Source organism: Ceratotherium simum, chromosome 20 (assembly GCF_057802395.1).
Source record: "Ceratotherium simum simum isolate JZ-2026a chromosome 20, ASM5780239v1, whole genome shotgun sequence".
Classification (NCBI taxonomy): domain Eukaryota; kingdom Metazoa; phylum Chordata; class Mammalia; order Perissodactyla; family Rhinocerotidae; genus Ceratotherium; species Ceratotherium simum.
In genome coordinates, this window is record NC_141919.1 from 56363073 (window position 1) to 56373997 (window position 10925).

General features: G+C 35.9%; 1 pseudogene; it reads right to left on the bottom strand.

Moving 5' to 3' along the window:
• Window positions 1-1340: 1340 nt before the first annotated feature.
• Window positions 1341-2705, bottom strand: LOC101394880 (STE20-related kinase adapter protein beta pseudogene; annotated as a pseudogene).
• Between the last annotated feature and the right edge of the window lie 8220 nt (window positions 2706-10925).

Consider the following 10925-nt stretch of genomic DNA (forward strand, 5'->3'; position numbering starts at 1 on the left):
GGTAAAGTAGGCGTCTTTTTCTTGTTCCTTATCTTAGAGGAAAAATTTTCAGTCTGTCACCATTGAGGATGATGTTAGCTGTGGGCCTATCTTATATGGCCTTTATTAGGTTGAAGTAGTTTCCTTCTATTTCTAATTGTTTGAGTGTTTTTATCATCAAAAGGTGTTGAATTTTGTTAAATGTTTTTTCTGTATTAATTAATTTTCATGTGCTTTCTTTCCTTCATTCTGTAAATGTGGTGTATTACATTCATTGATTTTTTTTATGTTCAATTATCCTTGCACTGCAGGAATAAATTCCACTTGGTCATGAAGTATAAGCCTTTTAATGTGCTGTTGAATTCAGTTTTCTACTATTTTTGGAGGGTTTTTATATCTATATTAATCAGGGATATTGGTCTGTAGTTTTTGCTTGTAGTGTCTTTCTCTGGCTTTAGTATGAAGGTAATACTGGCCTCAAAAAATAAGTTTAGAAGTGTTACCACCTCTTCTTTTGGGAAAGGTTTGGGGAGGATTGGAATTCATTCTTCTTTAAATATTTGATAGAATTCACCAGTGTCGCTCTCTATTCTTGGATTTTCTTCATTGAGGTTCTTAATTACTGATTCAATCTACTTACTAATTATAAGTCTGTTCAGATTTTCTGTATCTTCATGATTCAGTCTTGGTAGGTTGTTTATATCTAGGGATTTGTCCATTTTATCTGTGTCCAATTTTTGGTGTCCAAGTGTTCACAGTACTCTTTTATAATCCTTGTTATTTCTGTAAAATTGGCAGCAATGTCTACTTATTTATTTATTTATTTATTTCAAGTGAATCATTTAATGTGAGGCTCAGTTTGATATTACCATAAGTATTAACAGAAAAAAATGGGTAAGTATAAACATTTTCCCTTCTACCAAAAAAGGGTTTGATGCCAGGATAAACTAGCCTGTTGATCTAACAATAGCTGATCAAAAAGGCTAGAGAACCTGGAGGTAAAAAATGTACCTGGAGGCACTGTCCTCTGAGGGCTCATTCCCCTGAGGGCAGCAAAATGCTGAAACAATCAACTGGCTCAGTAGTGAGAGATCAAGGAGAGGAGTCAGTCACAGCTTGGGGAAAAACTTGAGAACAGTGACACTAAATGTAGCTAGATGAATAATTCCGAAGTTTCTCTGGAGTTATAACAACACTCTGAGCTGACCAAAGGGCTATACACCCATGATCCTTTGAACAGAGTGGTTTGAAATGACAGATTCTCCAGTGCACCAACTGTATTTTCAAGTATAATTCTAGTATTTGTACCTAGAAATAAAGAAGGGAAAGCAGCAGGGAGAAGATGTCAAGTATATAGGACATAAAAGGACGTGGCAGCCCTAGAATTCCCAGTCGGATGCTTTCTCATCAGGAAAGTCACATTCTGGCTCAGTGCAGGGGGAGGCTGGAGGCAGTGCTGTTGATGGCTTGTGACAAGCAGGAGGCGGCACTGAAAGAACTGAATCCTGGCTTTCTTTTTTCATCTGTTTGAAGAAAACATGGGACAATAAATAGCTTGCTGATGGCCTTTTCTCAGGATCTTGTTGCAAACAGAGCTGTACCAAGCTAAAGAAGGCAGGAGAGAAAGCTTTTGAGGATGGCGTTTGCAATCTGTCACTATTGACTGTACGAGTTCCACTGGAGGCAAGTACACTTTCTCCAACCCCAGAGTCTACACCCGATCGGGAATTCATTCTTGATTCTGACTGAGGGAAAATACTGATATCCAATGGGCTGTAAGGAGGACCTTTTAGTTTCTGTAAAAGCATCTGAGTCCTATGCATGTCCTGGAAACGTACCTGCCCACTGGCCAATTCACATGCTGTAATCCCAACACTGTAAATATCTGACTTCACATTATATCCATGTAAATCGTGTCTCAGGAGTTCTGGACTCAGCCATGGCTGCACTGACGTGCTGAACTGTGGGAAGTCATACACAGCCCTATGCCTCTGTCCGTGCTTAACCAGACTATGCAGATGGGACAGGCAAGAGAGTGTCACTAGGCCATCACCAGAAATGAGGATATGGCTGGCTTTAAAACTCCTGTGAATACAGCCATTCTAGTGCAGATAGTTCAACCCTCTCACTGCTCCAAAGAGAATGTTTCTTATTAAAGGTTCACTCATTCCTTCAGGAAAGTAAGTCCTCAAGAGTTGACTTGCTGAACCATAGGCCATAAATGGAGAAATAACCCAAAGCCAGCTGCCAACAGTGAAAACAGTCCAGTAAGTTGTAATATTGGGGTGCCGGAAAAAGTGGGATAGAATCACTGTTTTCTGTAAAGCTTTCAGGCGTTCGTCAGTGCAGTCTTCCAGATTTGTAATTTTTGTAGTCACCAGGGTTCCTGTAGGAGTAGGCCATGCAAGACGGACAGAAGTCCAGTTACCAAATCCTCTTCCTATTTCCACTTGGAGTTCATAGTGAGAAACATTGGTGGAACGGATCGCTTCGCTGGCTCTAGTGGACGAAGGCAACCAGGAATGGGTTGGCTCATCAACCAAGTATTGATGGATACTGGTTTCAGACTGTTTTTCAGCTCTGAGTGATTCAACTCGTGTTCGTGAAATGCAGAAACAATCCAGAAGAGACATTGAATCGCTTTAGTTCACAGAAAATGACACAAAATCCGTCTATTCCAAAGAAGATTTTTGCTTTATCTTTAGGATGCAGAAATATCGTACCTGGCGGCGACCGTGGCCAGCGACTCTCCTCAGGCGGCCGGCGGTGCGGGGCCCGGGCGGGCGCAGGAGCCCGGGCCGCCGAGGGGCAAGGCGAGCGCGCAAAGCCCGCTGCCAGCGCGGGCCGCAGGGCACGGGGGGGTGGCGCGACCCGCTCTGGGGCAGCCGGCCCGGACCTCTCTGCTCTTTTATTTCTGATTTTAGTTGAATTTTTTCTTTTTTCTCTTAGTGTGGCTAAATATTTGTCAGTTTGTTCACTTTTTTGAAGAACCAACTTTTGGTTTTGTTTTGTCTATTGTTTTTCTATTCTCTATTTTATCATTGCTCTAATCCTTATTTACTTTCTTCTGCTAGCTTTGGTTTTAGTTTGTTCCTCCTTTTATAGTTCCTTAAAGAGTAAATTTAGGTTGTTGATTTGAGACTTTTTTTCTTTTTTAATGTAAGTGTTTACTTACATTAAGTAAGTAACGTCACTGTTAGAATGGATTTTGCTGCATCCAATTATTTTTGGTATGTTATGTTTTCATTTCCATTGTCTCAAAATGCTTCCTAATTTCTCTTGTGATTTCTTCATTGGCCCATTTGTTGCTTAAGAGGGTGCTATTTAATTTCCATATTTTATTGAATTCTCTAATTTTTTTGTGTGAATGATTTCTAGTTTCATTCCATTGTGTTCAGAAAGGATACTTGTATGATTTTCATGTTTTAAAATTTATTAAGACTCGTTTTCTGGCCTAACTTATGGTCTATCTAGGAGAGTATTCTATGTGCATGTGAGAAAAATGTGTATTCTGCAATATATGTATGGTAGGTCCAACTAGTCTATAGTGTTATTCAAGTCTTGTATTTCCTTATTGATCTTCTAGTTGTTCTATTATTAAAAATAGGGTACTGAAATCACTTATTATTATCATAGAGCTGTCTATTTCTCCCTTTAACTCTGTCAATGTTTGCATTATATATTTAGGAACTCTGATTTTGGTACATATATATTCATAATTGTTTTTTTGTGTGTGTGTGAGGAAGATCGGCCCTGAGCTAACATCTGCCAATCCTCCTCTTTTTGCTGAGGAAGACTGGCTGTGAGCTAACATCCATGCCCATCTTCCTCCACTTTATATGGGACGCTGCCACAGCATGGCTTGCAAAGCAGCACGTTGGTGTGCGCCCGGGATCCGAACTGGCGAACCCTGGGCCGCCACAGTGGAGCGCGCACACTTAACCGCTTGTGCCACCGGGCCAGCCCCTATATGTTCATAATTATTATAACTTATTAGTGAGTTTACCCTTTTATCATTAATGTTGTCTCTTATAACAATTTTTGACCAAACTCTATTTTATCTGATATTAGTATAGCCTCTCTTTTGACTATTTTTAGGGAATATCTTTTTTCATCCTTTTGCTTTCAACATATGCATGTTCTGAGAACTAAAGTCAGTCTCTTGTAGACAACATATAGTAGGACCCTCTATTTTTAAAAATCCATTCTGCCAATCTATGTCATTTGACCGAGGAGTTTAATCCACTTACATTTAAAGCAAGTACAGGGCCGGCCCCGTGGCTTAGCAGTTAAGTGCGCGCACGCTCCACTGTTGGCAGCCCGGGTTGGGATCCCGGGTGCGCACCAACGCATTGTTTCTCCAGCCATGCTGAGGCCACGTCCCACATACAGCAACTAGAAGGATGTGCAGCTATGACATACAACTATCTACTGGGCCTTTGGGGGAAAAAATAAATAAATAAATAAAATTATTAAAAAAATAAAATAAAATAAAGCAAGTACAGACAATGAGGGACTTACTTTTGTAGTTTGTGTTTCTAGGATCTGTCCATTTCATCTAGGTTATCTAATTTATTGGCATACAATTTTTCATAAATTCTTTTGTAATCCTTTTTTATTTCAGTAATGTTGGTAATGTCCCCATTTTCATATCTGATTTTAGTAATTTCAGTTTTGTCTCTTTTTTTCCATCAATCAAGCTGAATGCTTGTCAATACTGTTACTCTTTGCAAAAAAAAAAAAAAAAAACTTCTGATAATGCTGAATTTTAAAATTGTTTCTCTTTCATTTATAGTTGCTCTAACCTTTATAATTTCCTTCCTTTTGCTAGCTTTGGGTTTAGTTTGGTCTTTTTTCCTGTATTAAGGTTATTGATTCAAGATCTTCCTTGTTTTTGTATGTAGGCATTTACAGCTATATATTCCCTCTGAGCACTGCTTTTTCTGCCTCCCATGTTTTTTGTCATGTCTTTTCATTTTTATTCATCTCAAATTATTTTCTAATTTTCCTTGCAATTATCTTTGACTCGCTGATTTTTTTTAAATTTGTGCATTGTCTAATATCCACATATTTGTGCATTTTTGTTTTCTTTCTACTATTGTAGCATTGTATTGTACTTTCATTCTATTTTGGTCAGAGACGATACTTTGTATGATTTCAATTTTTTGAAATTTATTGAGATTGTGGCTCAACATATGGCTTATTCTTTGCATGTCCCATGAGTACTTGAGAAATAAGTTTATTCTGCTGTTTTATTAGAGTGTTGGTGGAGTGTTCTGTATGTTTGTTAGGTCTAATTGGTTCATAGTATTCTTCAAGTTTTCTATTTCCTTACTGATCTCCTATCTGGTTCTTATATTCATTATTGAAAGTGGGGTAAACCAAATGTCTTTGTAGTATTTCTCCCTTCAATTATGTCTGTTTGCTTCATGGATTTTGGAGCTCTGATATTTGGTACATACATGTTTATAACTTACATTTTCTTAATGAATTGACCTTTTAATCATTATATAATGTTCTTTGTCTCGAGATAAAGAACAAGTTTTTACTTAAATTATGCTTTGTCTGATGTCTGTATAGCCATTCCAGCTCTCTTTTTAAAAATATTTGCATGGAATATCTTCAGCCATCCTTTCAATTTCAACCTATTTGTGTCTTTGGATTTAAAACAAGTCTCTTGTAGGCAGCATATAGTTGGATCTTTTAAAAAAGAAATCCATTCTACCAACCTCTGGCCTTTGAGGGTTTAATTCACTTATATGAAAATAGTTACTTACAAGGAAGAAATTACTTCTGCCATTTTGCTATTTGTTTTGTCATATCTTTTTTATTCCTTATCTCCTCCATTACTGCCTTCTTTCATGTTGGATTGGTTTTTGTAATGTACCATTTTGATTACCTTCTCATTTCCTTTTCTGTATTTTTAACTTATTTTCTGATTTGTTATCCTGAGGATTACAATCAACATCTTAAATGTATAATAATTTGCCTTGAATTAATCTCAATTTAGTTTCAATAGTATACAAAAACTTATATACAGTGCTATCTCTTCCACTTCATATTGTTATTGTCACAACTTACATCTTAATAAATTGCGTCAATTAAAATGGATTTACAATTTTTATTTTAGGTTTTTGTCTTTTTAATAATACAGGAGAAAAGAAGGAGTTAAGACCAAAATTACAATAATACTAGCTTTTATATTTACCTATATAGATACCTTTACCAGTGTTCTTTATTTCTTTGTGTTGCTGTAAGTTACAATATTGTACTTTCAAATGTCCTTTCATTTCAGTCTGATAGCCTCTATGCATTTCTTACAGAGCAGGTCTGCTAGCAACAAACTCCCTCAGCTTTTGTTTATCTGGGTATGTCATAATGTCGCCTTCACTTTTGAAAGATAGTTTTACTGGATATAGAATTCCTTGTTGATAGTTTTCTTTTCTTCTCCACTGCCTTCTGGACTCCAAGGTTTCTGATTATCTTTTTATAAAATGCTAAAATCATTATAAAATTCTCCCCTTTATCTCTGGTTCTGTGTTCTAAATTTTTTTGACAGATATCACCATAGCCACTCCTGCTTTCTTATGATTAGTATTTACAAGGTATATATTTTCCATCATTTTACTTTACCTGTGTCTGCATATTAAAACATTTCTTATAGACAGCATAAAATTGACTTGCTTTTTAATCCAACAAGACAATGTCTTTTAGCCTATTTAGATGATTCAAATTTACTGTAATTATTTATTTGTTTGGGCTTAATTATACATTTGATGGGCTACCAACCTGTTCTTTGTTTTCTATTGGTCCATATGTGGTTTTGCTTAGTTACCCCATTTCCTTGTCTTCCTCCAGACTGTTTTTTGGTATTCCATTTTATGTCCTGTACTGAACAATTAGATATATCTCTTTTTAATTAATTGGTTGTCCTAGGTTTTAAAATATGCATGTCTAACTTGTCACAATCTACCTTCAAATAATATTATACCACTTCATGCATAATTATGAAACTTTTTCTCCTCTCACATCCTTTGTGCTGCTATTGTCATAAATTTTACTTTTACATATATTATAAACCATTTCACTTACACATACATTTTAAACATCACAATACATTTTATTTTATTATTGTTTTTAGGGACATTCTATTATTTTATTTTATCTATTTATTTGGTTAGGAAGATTGTCACTGAGCTAACATCTATGTCAATATTCCTCTATTTTGTATATGGGATACCGCCACAGCATGGCTTGATGAGCAGTGTGTAGGTCTCCACCCAGGATCCGAACCTGTGAACCCCAGGCTGCTGAAGTGCAATGCACAAACTTAGCCACCAGACTGGCCCCTCACAATACATTTTATTGTTTTTGTTTTAAATGGACTTTGCTTTTAAAAACTAAAGAAATGAAAAAAACTTCCATATTCACCAGTATATTTTTGATTTTAGTAGCCTCCATTTCTTTGTGTAGATCTGAGTTTCTATCTGGTATAATTTTCCTTTTGCTTGAAGATATTCCAACATTTCTTGTAGCATAGATCTGCTAGAAATGAATTCTCTCTGCTTTCATTTGTTATTTTGACCTTCATCATTTTATTTTTTAAAAATTGAGATATAATTCACATACCAAAAAATTTACCCTTTTAAAGAGTACAATTCAGTAGTTTTTAGCATATTCACACAGTTATGCAATCACCACCATTATCTAATTCCAGAACATTTAAACCAGTCCCCCCCAAATCCTATACCCATTAGCAATCTCTCCCCACTCTCCACTCTCCACATCCCTTGGCAACCATTAATCCTTCTGTCTCTATGAATCTGCCCATACTGGATATTTCATATAAATGGAATCATACAATATGTGGCCTTTTGTGCCTGGCTTCTATCACTCAATATAATGTTTTCAGGATTCATCCATGTTGTAGCATGTACCAGTATATCTCCTTGTTATGGCTGAATAATATTCCATCATGTGGATATACCACATCTTGTTTATTCATTCATCCATTGATGGACATTTGGGTTGTTTCCACATATAAACAATGCTGCTATGAACATTTGTATACAAGTTTTTGTGTGAATGTTTTCATTTCTGATGGATATATACCTAGGAGTAGAATTGCTGGTTCATTTGGAAACTGTTTAACTTGTTCAAGAACTGTCAAAATGTTTTGCACAGCAGCTGCATCATTTTACATATCCACCAGTAACGTATGAGGGTTCCAGTTTCTTCACATCTTTGCCAACACTTGTTAGTCTTTTTGATTATAGCCATCCTAGTGAATATGAAATGGTATCTCTTTGTGGATTTGATTTGCATTTTATCTGTTGACTAATGATGTTGAACATGTTTTCATGTGCTTGTTGGCCATTTGTGTTTCTTCTTTGGAGAAATGTCTATCCAAATCTCTGCCCATTTTAAACTGAGTTGTTTATCTGGTTATTGTTGAGCTGTAAAAGTTCTTTATATATTCTGGATACTAAATCCCTATTAGACATATTATTTTCAAATACTTTATGCCATGTTGTGGGTTTTCTTTCATTTTCTTGACTGTGTCCTTTGAAGCACAAAATCTTTACCTTTGTTATTTTGATGTCCAATTTCTCTACTTTTTCTTTGATTGCTTGTACCTTAAGTGTCATAACAGAAATCACTGCCTAACCCAAGGTCATGAAGATTTTACACCTATTATTTTCTAAAAGTTTTATAGGTTTAGCTCTTACATTTATGTCTTTGACCAACTTGAATTAATTTTTGTATATATGAGGTAGGGGTCCAACTTCTTTATTTTACATGTGGATATCCAGTTCTCCTGTCATCATTTGTGGAAAAGACTATTCTTTTCAACAATGAATTGTCTTGGCACCCTTTTCAAAAATCAGTTGAAAAGAGGCCAGCCCTGTGGTGTAGCGGTTAAGTGCGCGTGCTCCGCTGCTGGCAGCCCAAGTTCAGATCCCGGGTGTGCACTGATGCACCACTTGTCAGGCCATGATGTGGCAGCGTCCCACATAAAGTGGAGGAAGATCAGCATGGATGTTAGCTCAGGACCAGTCTTCCTCAGCAAAAAGAGGAGGATTGACATGGATGTTAGCTCAGGGCTGATCTTCCTCACACACACAAAAAAATCAATTGAAGAGAACTGTATGAATTTATTTTTGGATTCTCAATTCTATTCCATTGATTTACACACCTATCCTTATGTCAGTAAGACACAGTCTTGATTATTGTAGGCTTATAGTAAATTTTGAAATTGGAAAGTGTGAGTCCTTCAACTTTGTTCTTCTATTTCAAAATAATTTTGGCTACTCTGGGTCTCTTGCATTTCCACATGAATTTTAGGAACCAGACTCAACTTCTGTAAAAAACACAGCTGCAACTTTGATAGGAATAGCATACCTGTAAATCAATTAGGGGAGTATTATCATCTTAAAAATATTAAGTCATCCAATTCACGAACATATGATTTTCCCATTTGTCTTCTTCGGTTTCTTAAAATGAGGTTTGTTAGTTTTCAATGTACACATCTTGTATTTCTTTTAACTTTATTCCTAGGTATTTTATTCTTTTTTTTTATTGATGTATTTTAATGGTTTTTAATATTGTGAAACTTTGGGTTGTACATTTTTGTTTGTCCATCACCATATATATGACTCCCTTCACCCCTTGTGCCCACCCCCCACCCCCACTGCCCCTGGTAACCACAGTCCAGTTTTCCCTGTCCATGTGTTGGTGTATATTCCACATATGAGTGAGATCATACAGTGTTTGTCTTTCTCTTTCTGGCTTATTTCACTTAACATAATACGCTCCAGGCCCATCCATGTTGTTGCAAATGGGACTATTTTGTTTTTTTTTATGGCTGAGTAGTATTCCATTGTATATATGGTATTTTATTCTTTTTGATGTTAGTGTAAATGGCGTTTTTAAAATTTCATTATTATAATGTATAGAAATATGATTGATTTGTGTATATTGATCTTGTATACTGCAATCCTGCCAAACACATTTATTAATTCTAGTAATTTTGTTTAGTGAATTCCTTAGGATTACATACATGTGAGTTCATTTTATCTGCAAATAGAGATAACTTTACTTCTTCCTTTCCAATCCGGATGCCTTTTCTTTCACTTTGTTGCCTAAATGTCTGGCTAAAACCTCCAGTATAACGTTAAATAGAAATGGTGAGAGTGGACCTCCTTGTCTTGTTCCTGATCTTAGACGTAAAGCATCTAGCTTTTCACCAATAAGTATGATGTTAGCTGTCAGTTTCTCATAGACGTCCTTTATCACGTCAAGGAACTCCTTTTCTGTTCTTCATTTGAGTGTTTTCATCATGAAAAGGTGTTGTATTTTGTCAAATGTTTTTCCTGTGTCTGTTGAGATGATCTTGTAGTTATGCTTTTTATTGTACTAATGTAGTGTATTACATTTAGTTTTTTGATGTCAAAACAATTTGCATTTCTGGGATAAATCCCACTTGGTATAATCTTTTTAATATGCTGCTGGATTCTTTGTTAGTATTTTGTTGAAAATTTTGTATTTCTGTGTAATTTAAAAACCTATTTGGTGTCACACACAAACACAGCATACCTGCTGGAATTTCCAGTGGAAATGCATTGACTCAAGATTAAACTGTAAATAGATTTTATTCATCAAAATACACGACTGAGCAGTTATCTGATATGTTCTCTCATGTCCTCAGAACTATAACAGTCTCCCTGTACTTCTCGCAGCTGGACTTGTTTCTTCTTTCACTGAGAAAAATACAATTAATCAGAAGAGAACATTCCACCACCAAATCTACCCATGTATCTGCATGTAAATCTGATTTTACTAGATTAGGATTGGAGATGTGGAATGATTTTTCTACTAATGCCTTTAATTATGACCAAATGTGGAAGTTTTCAGCATGAAAAATAATAATGCTGATACCTGATTAT